At 48.0% G+C, this 18523-nt stretch overlaps 1 protein-coding gene across 1 annotated transcript in view; it reads right to left on the reverse strand.

The window, feature by feature from the left end:
* The window catches only part of KCNIP1 (potassium voltage-gated channel interacting protein 1), a 346034-nt gene that overhangs the window by 293743 nt on the left and 33768 nt on the right, over positions 1-18523 (reverse strand). The gene's annotated exons all lie outside the window — the stretch shown is intronic.

The raw sequence follows: 18523 nt of genomic DNA on the forward strand, positions 1-18523 counted from the left end.
CTGTGTGCGGTTCGTGTGCCAGTGCGCATGTGGTTAGGGGACAGTGGAGACAGGTACACAAGACAGGTAGACTGTGGAGTACGTCAGGTGGTACCAGGTGATAAAAGTAAAACGGGGGGCATGGGGTGGCAGGGGTTTGGTATTTACGGGGGAAGGAAGGAAATTTCATAGGGTGGTCAGGGAAGGTGTCGCGGAGAAGGGGGCATTTAAGCAGAGCTGGGAAGGAGTGAGTCATATAACTGGGCAGAGGAAAAGCACTCCAGGCAGAGGGAACAGCTGGTGCACAGACCCTGAGGTGAGGGGCAGGAGGGGAAAAACGGGGAGCCAGGCTGCTGGAGCAGCTGGCCTGCTCTATGCTGTACCCCCAGAGGCAGCTGTGCCCCAGTGCTCTCTGTCTTAGACTACACTGCAAGGATCTCCGGAGATTGTTCTTTTCTGTGTGTGTCCAGTGATCTCCTCAGGCAAATGTCCAGAAATCAAATTTCTAGATCAAAGAGTTTGCACATTTTCAACGGTAGGAGCCACTTCTGGATGCTTTCTCCAAAGACATTTTTCTTCTTTCCTCCTGCATCCCCGCCCCCCCCCCCCCCACCGCCCCGTGCTTGGTACATTTTTCTTAGAGACCCACATTAATCTTCCCCCAAACTGTTTACCTCCTGCTATTTGAATGTTCAGAGATCCCAATGGCCACCACTTGCCCAGAGGAAAAGGCTAAGCTTTTTGGCCTGGAACTCAAGGCTTCCTCCGTCTGCTCCTAGCAGATTTCTCCCACGTTTCCTCCGGCTGCTCCCTTACACCGTCTACTCACTGCTCCAGCAGATGTTTCCCAGGATGTGTTTGGTCCTGGAAAAAATGGAAAGCTGAAAACTGAAGAATGTCGGTCTGGTTGGTGGGGTCACAGTCAACTGAACTGCACTTGGTGGGCTGTTAGAGGCTCAGTGGCCAGCCACCCCCATACTCCACAGTCCCTCAGCCACACCTTGCCTCTCAGCTATGTGTCCTCTATTTTCATTGGATCCAACATTTATTCACTCCGCAAGCACATATCATCCGCTGCTAGAGGCAGGCTCTCTGCTAAGCATGGGGACCCCTAAATGGGTATGATTAGGGCCCAGCTCTAGTGCCTTTCCCATTTCTCTCTCTGAAGTCTTGCAACCCTACTGGGATTCCACCTACCCTAGGAATCTCCTTGACCACCTGGGAGCCCAGTCAGCTCCCTCCTCCCACTTCCCACAGCACCTGCCTTCCATTTGGCACTTGGCATGAGTTTATCCACAGTCACTAATATTTTTATTTTCTTAATGTTTATTTTTGAGAGAGAGAGAGAGAGAGAGAGAGACAGAGTGCAAGTGGGGGAGGGGCAGAGAGAGAGAGAGAGGGAGACACAGAATCCGAAGCAGGCTCCAGGCTCTGAGCTGTCAGCACAGAGTCTGATGTGGGGCTCGAACTCATGAACTGTGAGATCACGTCCTGAGCCGGAGTCAGATGCTTAACTGACTGAGCCACCCAGGTGCCCCAACACTAATTATTTTTTGGTAGTTGTGTGTTTCATTGCTTCAACTAGACCGGAGCTAGGAGAGGACAGGGACTACAGCTTATTTTACATCTTTGTAATGGTCTCTGTGCCAATAGATAATCTGGCACATTGTGCTTTCTTACCAAATATTAGTTTGTTGAGGATCTGGTTATGCTTCATCTCTGCTCAAAAACACTTGATAAAATCCAAATTCCTAAGACCTTCTCTTTAGGACTTGACTGAACATCGCCTCCTCCAGGAAGTCTTCCAGGAAGGATTATCTTAGGTTGAAGCTCACCTATGCCCCCCCCCCCCACACGACACGCGCGCACACACACACACACTCCTCTGTTGTCCTCTATTACAACAGCTGTCTGCAAGGTGGATGAGAACTTGGTCTTCAAACTCACAAGCCCCTGAGTTCTTTCTTTTTTCTTTTTTAATGTTTATTTATTTTTTTTCGAGAGAGAGGCAGACTGCAACTGGGGGAGGGGCAGAGAGAGAGGGAGACAGAATCTGAAGCAGGCTCCAGGCTCTGGGCTGTCAGCACAGAGTCCAACGTGGGGCTTAAACCCACGAACTGTGAGATCATGAGCTGAGCTGAAGTCAGACGCTTAACCGACTGAGCCATCCAGGTGCCCCACAAGCCCCCAGAGTTCTAACCTTGGCTCTGCCACATAATGGTCATGTGGCAGTTCCTTCAGCTTTTAGACTCTCAGCTTCCTCATCTGTCGAATAGGCATCATAATCACATTTGCCTCCTGGCAGGGATAGAGGGCCATGCTGTGAGAAATAGTAAGCAAAGGCGGCCACGGGCTCCAGCACCACGTGGAAACCCACAGTAAATTAGCATCATCTTCTTACTGGCCACGTCAGGTGTCTGTGTGCTCCTTTAGGACCGTCCAGAGCCGGCTTAGCTCCCCTCTGAATGGCTGGTGCCTGTTGGGGTCTGGGACAGGGAAGATGCTTAACCAATGCTTGTTGGGTGAGCGTCCAGACACATTTACCTGTCATCCCAGGAAAACAGAGCTAAAAGCCCACTGATAGGGCATTGGGAACAGAGCTAAGGCCTAACGGGATTGAACTCGCCTGTCCTTGGGCGCGTTCTCCTATTTCATGACCCTGCCAGGCTTCCATGGGCAGCTGTGCTGAGCCAACCTCAATATCTTTCTGACAGATTCACTCAGACTCATCTAGACTCCACTGAGTTCTTCCTTTTTTTATCTTGATTTGAATCATGTATATTTTCCCATTATAATTTAATTTTCTCCCTTCCTCCCAAACCAGAGCACTTTGCCCATAGAGATATGGGCCACTGTTTGCATTTATAGCATCCTTATTAATCCTGCCCTGACCTCTGGGCTCAGTGCTCAGCCTGGGGAACAACTTTAGTTCCCTTTCCACAGGGCCTATTAAAATGCCTTTCTTTTAATTGGTCCAAAATGGAAGATGAGCTAAAAAAAATATGCCAGCTTTCCTTTTCCATTTCAGGGTGCAGGAAGGACACACGGTGTGCCTGCGTTGTGTCGCAATGCCCTGTGTGAAGGACTCAGGGGAGCCGCGTGAGGCAGGCTAATGAGGCAGGGTGGCTGGTGGGGGCTCAGGGATCCTCTGAGGGCTTTTCTGGGTTTCTGGCAGTGACCCTGGGGTTTAGAACGAAAAAGATGTAATATTGCATAATACTGTGAATTCAAATTTGGCCATCAGCAAAATTGTCCTTTAAAAATGCTGGTCAGATACTATGGCTAATATAGATATTTATTACATGCTTTGAGCACTTACTGTGCTTTAGGCTCTGCTCTAAATGCTTTCTGGGTGTTCATCCCTCAAACCCTCATATATTGGAGAAATATTTTTTTTTTCCATTTTCGGGTGAAGACATTGAGGCACAATGAAGGTATAAACTCAACCAAACAACCTAGCTCTAAACAGCAGGGAGCTATGGCTAGCTCACATGGATCCTTTCTAGAAATGGTGTAGGACGTCCTGTTCTCTTGGTGGTGGCCCAGCCTCCACAGCTTGGCGATAGAAGCACCGGGTACCAGCCCTCCTTGCCATCTTGGACAGAAGCCCTTGCACAAGGTATAAACTATCCAACCTCCCATGGTGGCCTTGGTGGCAGAAGTAGGATCTGAACCCAGACTGGCTCTGGAGTCTGTATGCAAAAGTCCTGTACACCCCAGCCCTTGCTGAGCTGGCTCACTGGGGGGGGGGGGGGGGGGGGGCTCTTCTGTGCCTGAGTTACCGGAGCTGAGAGCAGAGCTGGGGACGGAGAAGTAGCTCAGGCTTGTTGGTTTGCTAAGATCAATGGGTCAGGAGGGTTCATGAGCATGTCCAGACCCAAGGATTTAGCCCCAAGGGCAAAACTTTAGGGTCTGAAGATCCTGAAGGCCGGTTCTAGGCAAGTCTCTGGATGGATTTGTGTAGGTTAGGAACCCACGCTCAGATAAGGCGGAGTACAGAATGACACTTTCAAGTTTGAGATTTTGATTTCAGGAGATGACATGGTGGAGAAGGAGAGCCATGGCGTTGAGCATCAGACAGAGCAGGGTTTCTATTCCAGACCCACCTCTCACCGCCTGCGTGACTTTGGGTGCATTAGTAACCAGCCACGCTCAGTCTGAAGAGGAACCGAGTTGTCCTTGTTGGGTGCCTAAAACAGAGTCTCCCCGCTCTGCTCCTCATCTCTTCAGCTGTGAGGGTATCTCACGCCCCCAAACCTCCCCTGCCACATCAGCCCCCTCTCCTGCCCCTCCCCGCCCGTCAGCTGGAGAAATAAACAGAGTTCCTGCTTGTGTGGGCCCAGGGGAGTTGGTGCCATCAGTGAGGAGAAGCTCATGGCCTTTAGGAGCCCAGAAGCTCCGGGGGTAAAATGTCTTCAGAACCCTCCCCTATCACCTTCCTTTTTATGCAAAACACTCACGCAGAGACCCACAGGCTGAATCTTCATTCTGTTTCTCTTTTTCTGTGCTTATTTTTCTTTTCCACTGAGACTTTTGATCAGGGCTATGGCAACAGCCAAGAAAACATTCTTCAAGAAGCCAGAGAATATTTAAAATACAATTTAAAATATTTGCCCTCAGAAGAATGACCAAAAATAAACCGAAACACTGGCCTGGACCATTTCCTCCTGGTCTGGCACACACATTTCAGGGTCCAGAGGGAGCAGCTAGGGACAAATGTGGTTCTGACAGGGTGTTCTCAACCCTCCAAGTTCAGGATGCAGGATAATTCCGCTCACATCCTCGCTCCTATTGAGTTACATCACAAAGAACTCACTCACTCAGCACTTGGCCGAGCAGATTATGGACCAGCAGATCTCCTGGCCAAGCCCAGGAGATGATTCGAGGAATAACAAATGCGCTCACGCCCAAGTAGTGCATCTCCCTCTGGTGGGCCTGGCCTGTTTCATGAAGGCCCCGACAGGCCAAGGACTCTTCTGCAAGCACTTCTGCTCCAGCCAACAGTCACAATCTCCTTCCATCATCCAGTGTCCTCCTCCAGCTAATCCTGTGCACCATTGACTATTGGCTGGATTTCGAAATGACAGTAAGGACAAAATGAGAGCAGCTGGCATTTGCTTTCTCAGGAATTGTTCTACGTGCTCTACTCATATGATCTTCCTTCATCTACCTCAGAAGCTAGGAGCTGTAATTCTCCCAGTTTACAGACGGGAAAATGGAGGCTCAGAATGATTAAGCAACTTGCCTTAGGTCACACAGCTGAACAAGTTGTGGTTCAACAGAACTCACACCTTTGAAGGGCTGCCAACCTAGACAAGATGCCACCGGTGGGGGTCACTGGGCTCACTCACGGGGAGTGCTTTCCAAGTGCATTTTGTAGGCCTGTATTTCCCTAAAGCGTTAATACATCTTCTAAAAAAGATACAGGGGTCAGATTTCATTTGTGAAGCAGTGGGCTAAGCATTGCCAGTTTTGTTTCCCTACCTCAGGATGTCTTAGGACTTTTACTCTCCTAATCTGCAGGAGGCTCCCCACGCTGCATTTCCTTAATCACAAAGGTGCCATCAATCTAAGGTGCATCATTTATGCAACAACTACTTTCGTAGGAAATAAACATGTTCGCATAGGCGAACATCAAGTGTAAGACACGTGCTGATTTCCAAAGTGTTCATATGTGGCAATCAAAGAAATGTGTTATTAGGCAGAGTTTTCCCAGGACTTTGGGCCAAGGAACTCATCTTATTCAGGACTGGTGCTCCTCAGAAAAGTCTTTGGCCACCACGGAATGCAGGAGAGAGCTGTCTCAGAGCTGGGTGGCCAAGGAGACATCAGGGAGGCAGCCTGGAAATACGTCTTGAGATCTGGGCAAGAGGGGAAAAGAGAGGCTGGAGTGGGCTGGGTGCTGGAGTGCATACAAGGAAGGGCTGCCTCCTTCCCTCAGGACTGTGTCCTGCCTGGCACCCCATTACGAAGGGGGACTGCAGGGAAGAGGAGGAGGATGTTCTTGGGACATGTTTCCCCACCACCACTCAGCCAAACGCTAAATACAGAGAACAAGCAGCCATGGCTCCTGCCCTTGGGACCTCACGGTCTCTTATGGAGACCTTGAAACCAGCAGTTTCGGCACCAGCCAGGCATTACTATGGCAGGGGAAATGTGCGTGCTATGAGAGCTTAGCGGGCACTCTTCCTACCTGGGAAGTGGTCAGGGAATGCTTCCTGGAGAAAGTAGCTTTTAAGCCAAGGCCTGATGGATAGGGGGTTGCTGAACAAAATTAATAATAGTTAGGGTAGCCGAGATGTTGGGGTAGAGAAATGGGACATTGAAAAGGCCCGGGTCATGCAGGGTCTTGATGACCATGGGAGGACATACGGATCTCACCTTGCCAGACCGTGGAGATCTGGTGTGGGGGTTAAGACCAAGGGACTTAAACACACTAAGGCGGAACCCCTGCTACAATCTTGTCTAGCCTAGGGCAAGTTTGTCTGCAGCGCTAAACCTCAGCTCTGTCATCTGTATAATGGGGATAACGACAGTACCTACTGCAGAGTTGTTGTGAAGGTTGTATAGGAAAGTGTGTGCAAAGTGCCCGGCATGGAGCAAAGTATTATTATGGAAGAGCCCTGGCCCCAGATTTGGACAGCGCAGATTCAGGTCTGGCTCTGTCACATGTTAGCTGCTTATCAACGCACTGGACCTCTCTTTCCCACCTGTTCAAAGGAGATGGTACCTGTCCAAACCTCTAATGTGGCATTTTTTTTTTAAAAAATAAGTTTTTGGTTACCCTCATTAGTAAAAGGAAAATAGAGGTATCGGTCAATGCAAGTATTCTCCTTTCTCTTTGTTTCTAAAGTCCTGCCCTTTTTTAGATTTATAAACGTTCCTCCCATTCACAATGACTGACTGTCAGACATGTCCTGAGACCCCAGGCTGCCCCCCAGCTTCAGCCCCTCGGATTAATCTCCAGGCTCCATATTTCTCTGAGAATTCCACCAACTGATTCTTTCTTAGGCCAGATATCTCCTGAGCAAAAGGAGAGCAACAAAGGCTGTTTTGTCTTGGAAAGCTAACGAATTATTTAAAACTGTGCTGGGCTCAAGTGAGTGAGCTAATGGCCCCGCAGCACTTGGAGGTTTTACTTGGGGTCTCCAGCCCTGAGACCTTCTGCTGTCACTTTCTTTAGAGAATCATGGCACCCACTTAGGCACATGGCTTTCCCTCCTTTCTGGCTTTGGGTCTCACCAGTGCAGAAGGTCTGGTGTTATCAAGCTCTAGGCAGGGAGGTGGGTCATTTCTGTGTCAGGATGCTTCTGGCTACAGGGTTGCCCAGTCTTCAAAAGGAGGAAGGAGCCTAAAGGGGAGAGTGGATGAATGAACCCTCTGTCTTTCCCAAGCTGGGGCTTGGGAACAGGAAATAGGGAAAGATACTGTGGAGGAGACAGAGGAGGCTTCTTTGGATAGGAGGCCACCTTGCTGGTTCTGGTCCCGCTGAACAAGTCCCAGGCAAGGCTGCTTTGGACAAGCCACTTTCCTCTTTGTGTCCGAGTCACTTTTTAAAAACTCAAGAGGTGCAATTATTACTACCTGCCATTTATTGCCCAGATCCTCGCACTCACTCCTATGGATGATCACGTCTGTTTTACAGATGGGAAAACTGTGGCACAGAGAGGTGAAAAAACTTGGCCATACTCCCAGGACTAGTAATGGGTGGAGTGGAGATTGGAACTGGGGTGTGTGAACTCTAACTCTGTGAGCTCACACACAGTACACACAGACCCTCTCCAACCTACCCCTCCTAGGGCCAGTCCCTTCAAGCTCCAGAGAGCTCTTTCAACATCTAGACCCATGTATCTGTGATTTCCCATGAAAACACCCCAGATATCTCTTCCACCAACTCACTAATCATGCTATCCACTATTCCCCCCAGATTACGCCATGTGTTTCAGAGGGTTTCCACACAGCTGCAAGTCTGTTATCTTAGAGGAAAGCATAGTAACTACAAACACAAGCATTTATCTGATCAATTTGTGTTTTAAAATCACAGGAACTGAGGAAATAGCAGAAGAAGCAAATAAGTTTTGAGGAAGTGGAAGAAGGTGTCCCCACTGGGAGGTTGAGCCCAGGGGAAATATGGATGAGCCCTGAGTCTCCATCTGGAGGTGGGACCAACCTCAGTGTTGCCAGTCTCGTGGGTTTCCAGGAGGATCACCTGGAATCGTGGCTGAGCAGGGGCTCTATACACAGCCATGGGAGGGGTTGCCACACCCAGCCTGACACTAGAGCTCGTCTGGGGTCCCACCTGCTCCCCAGCTCGGATGCAGGTGGTACAGGTGGTTAGAATCACTGGTCCAGGAGTTATATTATCTATGCTTTGACAGACAGGAGATAGGAGATTGCAGAGACCTCAGTCAGTTGCTGTCCACCACAAAGCTGACCCGTAGACATGGACCCCAGATGCTAACGTGGCCCAAGGAAGGGTCTGCCCAGCCTGGGCTTTATTCCAGTTTCCTGACCTGGTGTACCAGCAAGCAAGAGGATCCCAGGGAAGCCAGGTGGCCCACAGGGAGACTTGCATACAGGCTGGTGTTGAGAATCTCTCTTCTTCTTGGGGTTGGAGAAAAAGCAGCACATATTTGCAATGCAGCTGGACAGCATATATCAAGGACATTAAAACAATTTATCCTTTTTGACTCTATCTGGGAGCCTATTCCAAGGCAACAATCAAAATGACTGAAATACCTACCTGCATAAAGATGTTCTGTGCAGCCTTATTTATAACTGGAAGTAATCCTTATGTCCAACAGTTGGGAGACAGTTGAGTAAACCGTAGTCTATCTACCTTCTCACCCTTATGCAGGCAGTAAAAATAATGTCATGAAGACTTTGTATTAGCAAGAGAAAATGATGATAATACAATAATAAATGAAAAGGCAGAAGAGTAAAAACCTCGCAGTGGTAGATTGCAAAAATGGCCACAGTGTTTTATAGATTTCCCTATCAGGAGGCCATCTTTCCTTCCCCTCTCGAATCTGGGCCAGCCTTGGGACCAGCTGGGACTAATAGGATGTGGTGTGATATGGCACAAGGGCCAAGCCTGGACCTTGAGAGGATTTGCAGCTTCCAATTCGCTTTCTGCTCTTGGAACCAGCACCATAAGAGCAGGCTCATCTAGTCCGCTAGGAAACCCCTTGTCACCCGAGTCACCTGGTCACTCCAGCTGATAGCCAGCCACCCGTGGGACGTGAGTGAGGCCTTCCAGAGCCAAGTGAGTACATGAGTGGGCCCAGCTGAGGTCAGCCAAGCTCAGATCAGACCAGAAGGACCACACAGCAGAATTATGAGCCTCTGTTGCTCAATTTGGGGGTAGTTTGTTACACAGGAGTGGATAACTGACGCACAAGCCTATGAGTATCACCAGGTACAGAAAAACTACTTACGGGGGGGGGGGGGGGGCGGATAAAATCCTGGAGGACAAGATTCCAAAATGCAAGGACTAGGTTTATTAAATGGTGGTGGGATTACAGATCATTTTTAAAAGATCATTTGTTTCAAAATGTTAAGACTGTGTTTAAGCTATTTGCAAAGAAAAATAAATGCACATTTTAAAAAGCGAAAATGGGAGCCGAATTTTCTTCTCTGTAGAGTTCTAATTCAAATCCCTCTGACACGGTTGCTTTTTGAGTTGGGACCTCATCAGTCTGCCTACCATGGATACTGGGGGAGACTTGAGCTCTGCCCTCCAAGCAGGGCCAGGACGATGGGCTCTGGAGGGCTATGCCTGGGACACTTGGCCTCTTTCCCACAGGCTCTGAAGCAGGAAGCTTGGGAACTGTTTTCTGGTGTTTTCAGCCGCCGTCTGTAGCTCCCGCCACCCCCCAACCCCTATGGCATTCACAGTCCACACAGGACAGGCAGTCCCACACCCTTGTTACTTTTTAATTGTTCCACTGTGTTTAGAGAGCTCCAGAACCAAAGCTGACACAGGAGGAGGAGCCTGAAATTTGGCGCGTAAAAGCCTGGACTCAAATCGCATCTCGGCCCTTCCTGGCTCCTGCATTCCACCCTTGGCACAGACTGTGCTTCAGGGCCTGAGCTAGGCCTGGACATTAAAAAAAATTTTTTTAATGTTTATTTAATTTTGAGAGAGACAGAAAGACAGAGTGTGAGCAAGGAAGGGGCAGAGAGAGAGGGAGACACAGAATCCGAGGCAGGCTCCAGGCTCTGAGCTGTCAGCACAGAGCCCGACGCAGGGCTCGAACCCACAGACCATGAGACCATGACCTGAGCCAAAGTCGGACGCTCAACCAACTGAGCCACCCAGGTGCCCCAGGCCTGGACATTTAGAGATGAATTGTGGGGGGACCTACACACTCAAACACCAAATTTACTGTTTGAGTAATTTACTCATAGTTTACACATAATTTACTGTTGAAGCTGGGTTGGTTTTGAGAGTGAAGGGGGCTGACTGGAGTAAACAGGGGCTGTGCAAGCTGCTGGGGCCCTCGGGTCATGCTGCCCGGAGCCCATTCTCTCCAAACGGAGCTGCAGTCTAGAAGAGCAGTCCCGCAAACAAAGGGAATTTAAACAAATTACAAAGAAAATCACCGCTTTCCTTTAAATGCACGAAAGTAGGTAATACTCATAGTTCACAGTTACACTGTTCCTATTTTTCCTTTGTTCCTGAATTTTTCCTAACTGAAGCTGTTCCAAAACCCCTCACATGTCAAACCAGAGAAGATTTTCTAGGACACCTGGCCCACGTGGGTTTTCTCTCTTTCAGCCACCCCCTCCCTTTCCAGCTCTCAGCTCTATGTTACCTCTCTGCCTTCTGCCTCTCTAAAGCCAGCTCTCTCCCCCCATTCTCCAGAGGGACCGGAAGGAGGAGGGAAGGAGAATCTGACAGAAGAGGACAAAGAACTGACTGCTTGGAGTGGGGAACCAACAGGGAGGCCCAGGTAGAGCAATCTGATCAATGTTATTCTTGGTACACACACAGATAACACAGTGTGCAAAGTTCAAAGATAGAGCGGGCCTACCTGAGGGAGGGGCACCTAATTCAGATGACCCTTAATAAACATTGATTGAATTTTGATTTAAATGCTCTGTGACTTTAGTCAAATCCCTTAACCCTTCTTTTTATTATTTTAAAAAATTTTTTAATGTTTATTTATTTTTGAGAGAGAGGGAAAAACAGAATGTCACTGGGGGAGGAGCAGAAAGAGAGGGAGACACAGAATCGGAAGCAGGCTCCAGGCTCTGAGCTGTCAGCACAGAGCCTGACACAGAGTGGGAAGTCACAGACTGCGAGATTGTGACCTGAGCCGAAGCCGAACACTTAACCAACTGAGCCACCCAGGCTCCCCAAATCACTTAAGCCCCAAATTCCTCTTCTGGGTGAAAGAGTGAATTATATGAATGAGGAGTACATGAATGAATGATACTATGACAATCACAGCCAGCTGACCAGGAAATTTTGATGTCCTACCCAGCTCTAATAACGTGATATTCATACTAAGAAGTGGGATTTTATCCAGGACTACATTTCCCAGGCTCCCTTACACCTGGGTGGGACCATGTGATTAGTCCTCACAAATGGAAGGTGAAGATAAGCGGTGCATGTCACTTGTAGGCCGAGGTGGTTAAGTACCAATCACCCTCATTTTCTCTCTGCACCCATTCCCTCCTTCCAGTCTATTGGCTAGATAATTCTGGGGTCACCTCAAGGCCACAAAACAGTGGAGCCATAAGATGAAGGAGCCTGATTTCATGAACAACCACCTAGAGGGGAGCCACCCAACCAGAAGCATATATTCTGGACTCCCTGCAAATGGAAATGCACTGTTGTTGGGAAAAGCCAATAAAATCTTGGGATTGTCACAGCTGTTAATCCATCCTTGATAATTCTCCTGCCTCGCAGGGTTGTTACGCAGATTAAAGAAGATGGGCGTAGTGGCTTCAATGGTGCCCCAACACCCACCCCCCTCTTGCCAGCCCTGGAAAAAAGATTTGTCCGTGTCCAAATCCTTGGACCATGTGAATGTGGTCTTATTAGAAGAAAAAGGTCTTTGCAGACGTAATTAAGGATTTTGAGATCATCCTGGATTACCTGGGTGTGCTCAAAAACCAACGACGACTGTCTTTGTAAGACAGAAGAGGAGAAGATCCAGTGAAGATAGTTGCAGAGATTGGAGTGACACGGCCACAAGCCAAGGAATGCCCGGGACCTCCAAAAGCTGTGAGAGACAAGGAAGGACCCTCCCCTAGAGCTGTGTAGGCAGCCTCTTGATTTCAGACTTGTGGCCTCCAGAACTATGAGACAATACATTTCTATTGCTTGAAACCGCCCAGTGTGTGGCAATTTGTTACAGCAACACTAGGAAACCAACATAATGAGGTATGTACAGAGCCTAGCAAGAAAGCACTCAGTAACTTGTGAATTGTAAAAAAGTAGCCCCAGAGGCCGTTACAGTTTGCTCCTTGGAGACAGGGTCTTCTGGGAGATAGTGTCCCCTGAGAGCAGGCCCAGTTCAAATCTATCTGGTTAACCCCTTGAGCTTTGTGCCAGCAATCTTATTGTTTGTGGATGACAAACATACATATTTATTAACGTGCCACAAGGGAAATTAAAAAGCCCTTTTCTGCAGCGTCTCTTTTCAAATGCCTGCAGATGGGGCGCCTGGGTGGCTCAGTCGGTGATGCGTCCGACTTCAGCTCAGGTGATGATCTCATGGTTCATGGGTTCGAACCCCGTGTCGGGCTCTGTGCTGCCAGCTCAGAGCCTGGAGCCTGCTTCCGATTCTGTGTCTCCCTCTCTCTCCACCCCTCCCCTGCTCGGCTCTGTCTCTCAAAAATAAATAAATCTTTAAAAATTTTTTTTTTTTTTTTTAATTTTAAAGGAAGCAGCCGCTGCGGCCAGCGCCCTGGGCTGGCAGACCAAGAGCCAGCCTCAAGAGCAAGCGGTGGCTTCCTCCCAGGGTCCTGGCTCAGACTGAGTCACTGGCTGAGGCGTGGCCTGGAACTTCAAGAAGGCTATGCCCGGCCCCTCCCCAGGCGGAGGAGAGGCCATAGGGAGAGACTTCCCGGGGCCCCCTGAAGGAGGCTGTGGAGTAGCGAAAAGAAAGTCTGGGGAGTGGCCAGCAGGCCAGCACCTGCTCTGCTTTAGTGCGCCCATCTATAAAATGAGGGCAATCATAGTACTTACTTCATAGATCACAGGATCAAATGAGATGCTGTGTTCCAAGTACTTAGCACAGTGCCTGTCACATGTTAGTGCTTAGGAATTGAGAACCCTAGTTATGGGTAGAGAAATAATCTTCAGAAGGAGTATAGTAAGAACACTGCCTGGGAGTCAGTGGACATGGGCTCCAGACTACATTCTGATACTCATGAGAGGCTGTAGAGAAATGTCTGAATCCCAATCCCTGCACCATCAAAGCTGTGTGGCTTTGGGTAAGTCACTTCACCTCTCTGAGCTCAGACAGCTCACCAGCAGAAGGGAAGTTCACATGTTATTGGATCCTATATTTCTGGGCAAAGTGAATCCTATGATTCCAGGAAAAGAGAAGGGGGTAAAGCCTTTAAAAGGCTCATAATCTTTGTGATCCCTGCTTTTAGAAATCTATTGGAAGAAAAGAATCGGAGAGGTGAACAAAGACTGATGTTTGAAGGTTGTCACTGGAGGAGAGCTAATAATAACAAAACCTTGAAAATAGTCTCAATGTCTCCTAATTGGAAAGTACACATGTTACGGCACATCAGTAAAATGAACTATCACAGACATGAAGCATTATGTTGCAAAATAATATCACCTTAATGGGAATGTGTATCTATTTAAAATAAGAAGGACATACTTAAAATCATACAGAACATTCATAAATTTATTTTAAAAAAGCATTTGCATTTGTCTTTAGAATATAATCTAAGCATCAATACTTTGACAGTGGTTTCCTTGGGATGTTGGACTTGATTTCTTCTTTTCTGTGCTTCTCAGATTCTCTACCACTTCCCTCTGTTAATTTGTGAATAGAAAGCCTTACACACAGGAAGCTGTTGACCTACATGATCTCTATGGGCCCTTGGAGGGACGTTCTATGACTCAGCAAAAGGGTGGGAATATTCTCTTTGTAGCTTCGAAGCCCCCACCATGCAGGGAGTTGGAAGGGGACGGGAGAGGGAATATCGTTCAGTCCTTGGACCCCATTCTGACAGGCACCACTAAGAATAGTTAATGCACTGGGGCCCTGAATCTTGCCAGAGTCAAACATGTCCAGGGTGGGGACTTCTTGTTCACTCCTGATCACATGCCGTTGACTTGCCACGAACACGCACTTAGGAGGGGGCTACTGCCCAGGACCACAGCATCACTGGGAACCCTTGGTTCTCATCACCCCAGAGTCTGAGTCCCATGGACTATGGTATGAAAAGAGCTCCATCAGCCTGCATCTACTTCCCCTACCTTGTCTCTCCCCACCACCCCCAGTGCTCAAATCAGGTCTGGCCTGGGCTAGGAAATTGAAACCCGCTGCCATCTTCCACTTCTATGGCTCTCTCATCTTTATCCCCAGGTTCTGGTCCCCATATTGTGTTCTAATAGATCCAAACTCTCCCAGACCTGTCAGTTCCAGGACAATGACAGGTGCAAGTGAGGGTAGGGGTGGGTGGAGCAGGTCCACCTACCAGGAGAGTGTGACCTGAGCTCCACTAAACTAACAAGCCAACAAGCACCATTCCTCAATATCCAACAACATGGCATCCATGGAATATACTACGCTCACGCATATAAAATGTGTACTGTACAAGCTTTTAAAAAATGTTTTCTGGAAGGGGAAAACAAGTACAATATTCTGTTACATTAAGGAGCAAGAGTTTCTTTTCTGGTCAAATGCTACAACACAGATGAACCTTGAATACATTATGTGAAGTGAAATAGCCTGACACAAAGGGGCAACTTTGGTACGATTCTATCTATACTAGGAATCTAAAGTAGTTAGACTCAGAGGAACACAAAGTAGATAGCGGTTGCCAAGGAGGAGGGAGAAATGGGGAGTCATTGTGTAATGGGTTATAGAGTTTCAGTTTTGCAAGACGACCAAGTTCTGGAGACCTGGGGCACAACAATGTCAATATCGTTAGCACTTCCAAATTGTACACTTAAACTGGTTAAGATGGTGAACCTTTTTTGAAAATGCAAAAGATTTTCTTCTGACGAAACCACAAACAGCAGCAAAACCCCGATTCTCTGTTTATCTAGCGATGCGACAGTGGTAAGAACAGCTCTGGCCCCGGATCTCAGGGAGCTTACACACTCCAGCGGGAAGACCAGTGAATGGGGAATAGGCACAAGAAGAAACAGACAATCACAAGGACACGGAGGGAAGGAGCTGCATACATGTGCTCCGAGCATGTTAAACCACAGCCCCGACCTGGCCCAGGAGTCGAGGAGAGTGGCTAAGGGAACAGAAGTGAGGGGAGGACCCCAGGACTGAATTCCAGGGAAGGGGAAGAGCTCACTAGCAGGTGGGGACCCAGGAATGTGCCCTCTGGAGGCAGAGAATGCATGAATCCTTTTAGGAGTGTCTGGAAGGACACACAGGCACCCTGACCAACAAATTCTCTCCAGGTGGTGGGGTCATCATTGTGCTCTATCCTCCTCCTGCACTTCTCTATCCTACAGCTTTTCCACGGTGAGCTTGGATGATGTTGCAGTAAGGAAAAAGCATGAGGAAACGACCTTACTGCGCAGATGGATAGCAGTGCTTTTTATTTATTTATGCTCTTCCTTGTTTCAAAGAGGATTTCAAGCTGCTTACAATTATGTTAACAATATAGCAGGCTAAAATACCTTGTCACTAAGTAAGAAATATGAGGGGAAGGAAAAGTGCAGCTGAAAGAGTGAAACGAGAAAGGTGGGAGGCTTCTCTTCACTCGGAGGGAGCAGCCCGTCCTGCTCCTCCTCAGGTCCAGTCTTGCCATTTAATTCAAATATGGACATTTAATTGTCCTGTTTTTATCCATCGTCTTCTCAACTCCAGTGAAAAATCGTTCACCGTGATTTCCTCTGTCTTTTATTACTCTCTCCCCGAAAATATGTCATTTTATTTTTCCATTGTGCCTTTTTGCAGTTTTAAAAATCCATCTTCCCTTCCCCACGGGGACCCACCACAGTAGAGTGACATATTCAGAGCCTCCGCACGGTAGGTCCTCAAGTGTGTGAGCGAATGGCTCAGCGAGGACTGAGGGCCACTCATTCCCACTGCCAGCGGCACAGGCTCAGCACGGGCTCAGGACATGGTTGCCAATTTGATTTATGGGACTTATTATCCCAAGTGGTGGCGGAGAATAGATATTGATTCAAAAGGGTTTAAATAAATAAATGGATGCACAATCCAGAAAGGGCTATAGACTGAAGAGGGGGGCTTGTAAAGCAGCTGAGGTAGACGTTGTAAAGGAACATTGGTCCTCTTGAAAACCGTGCCTAAGGGAGTCATGGAGGAGCAGGCATGAGTTGTGGGGTCAGCAAGCACAGGTTCACGTCAGGCTCCATCACATCATGTGACAGGGGAGTGACCTTGGGCAAAGCATAGAAACGAGGCCTTTTGTGAGGACTGCTGAGAGGAATGTATATATATTTGTGTATGCATATGCATGTTATGTGTATGTATATGCATGTGTGTGTATGTATAGGTTTATGGACATGTGCGTATGTGTATATGTGTATGTGTGTGCATATACACATTGTGTGCACATGCACATGTACATTTGTACACGTGCATATGCATATACATCTGTAAACACGTGCATGCATGTATATGTATATGTGTGCATATATGTGTATATGTATGTGAAAGCGTGTACACATGTATATGTGTGTGCAAATATGTACATGCATGTACGCAATGTGTGTCTACACATGTGTATACATGCATCTGTATATGTATATGTATTTGCATTTGGATGTGGCTCATGCCCTGGCCATAGTAAGTGCTCAATAAATGAAAATCCCACTTATAACTCTATACTTCTATTCCATTTGTGCACCGGTGAGCAACCTGATATAAGAATATAGAGGGCGTTTCTAAAGCTCCCCTATACCACTCCATATAGTCATTTCAGGCTTTTTCATCCCCACTGGTTCAGTTCTACCACAATCACTAGCAACAGTAAGTTTCCCTTTTAAATCACTTACAATATATTGTAGTTACTGGGACTGCATAACAAATTCCCTCAAAATATAGTGGCATAAAACAACCATTTAATTTGCTCGTGGGTTTTGTGGATGGGGAATTCAGAGAGTGCACAGAGTGGGTGGCTGGCCTCTGCTCCATGATGTCTGTGGCCGCAGCTGGGGGACTTGAAGGCTGGGGCTGGCGTCATCGGCAGGCTCCTTCACTCATGTCGGTGGGGGATGCTGGTTGTTGGCTGAGAAGCGAACTGGGGCTGTCAGCTGGAACACCTCCATGTGACCTCTTGGCTTCCCCATGATACAGTGGCTGGCTCCAAGGGAGGTGTCCGGGAGAGGGTGCTCAGTGAAAGCTGTATCGCTGTTTATGACTTAGCTTTGGAAATCACACCGTGTCACTTCTACCACATTCTATTGGCAAGCTGGTTACAGAGCTCTGCCAGTGTTGAAGGACACAGATGCCCCTCTTGATGGAGGAGCGTTGATGTCACATTGTAGGAAGAGCGCGTGGGATGGGATGCATATTGGTGTGGCCATCTTTGGAAAACACAATCTGCCGGTCAGAAAGCTTAGATGATCTCTTATTTTTCAAGAGGCACCGAAGGTTTAGGTATAATTATCTCCATTCTAGAAATGGACAAACTGAGACAAAGATGCAAAGCAATTTGTCTTGGGCACTCTATTTAACCTCTCTGAACCTCAGTTACCTCATTTATAAAATGGGTAGAAAAACCTCTACCTGAATAGATTGGGATGAGCCCACAGTGCTTAATACATTACAGTGTTGGAGGTTTGAAGTTGGGAAGGCGTTTTGTGATTTCTAACATCCCAGGTGAATGCAGAGCACTAATCTTTATTGTTGTAGTATCGTTATTTCCTTGCCCTTCACCTACAGCCCCACGACCAGCTAAGGACCTGAGTCTTTCTCCACATACCTTCGAGAGCAGAGCTTTTCCCAGCATTTTGGAGGGCGGCTCACTTTCGTGCAGCAGAAGAGCTCACGGGCCCCATTTCTTGCCTGTTTCCCTCTTCCAAAAGGACAAGGACCTTGGGAAGAGGCTACCTGGCTGAGCAGGCTGCCCCTGGACCTGGGTGGCTGGGACAGCAGTGGGACTGTCACTGCTTTCGGCTTCTGCTTGGCTGGGCTTTAAAAGGTGGATTTCTCTTCCTCTGCCTCAAATCTCCATTATTCCTAACCTTCCTCATTACTCTGAACAAAGTAAGTTTTAAAAAAATCCCAATAATGTAGTTGAGGAAACTGAAGCTCAGAGAGGTGCCGTGACCTGCGCAGGGTCACACAGCATGCAAGTGTCGAAGGCTCTGGAGGGTTTGCACGCTCCTGTGGGGAAATGCCAGGCCCCTAGT

Source organism: Leopardus geoffroyi, chromosome A1 (genome assembly GCF_018350155.1).
Source record: "Leopardus geoffroyi isolate Oge1 chromosome A1, O.geoffroyi_Oge1_pat1.0, whole genome shotgun sequence".
In the NCBI taxonomy this organism is placed as follows: domain Eukaryota; kingdom Metazoa; phylum Chordata; class Mammalia; order Carnivora; family Felidae; genus Leopardus; species Leopardus geoffroyi.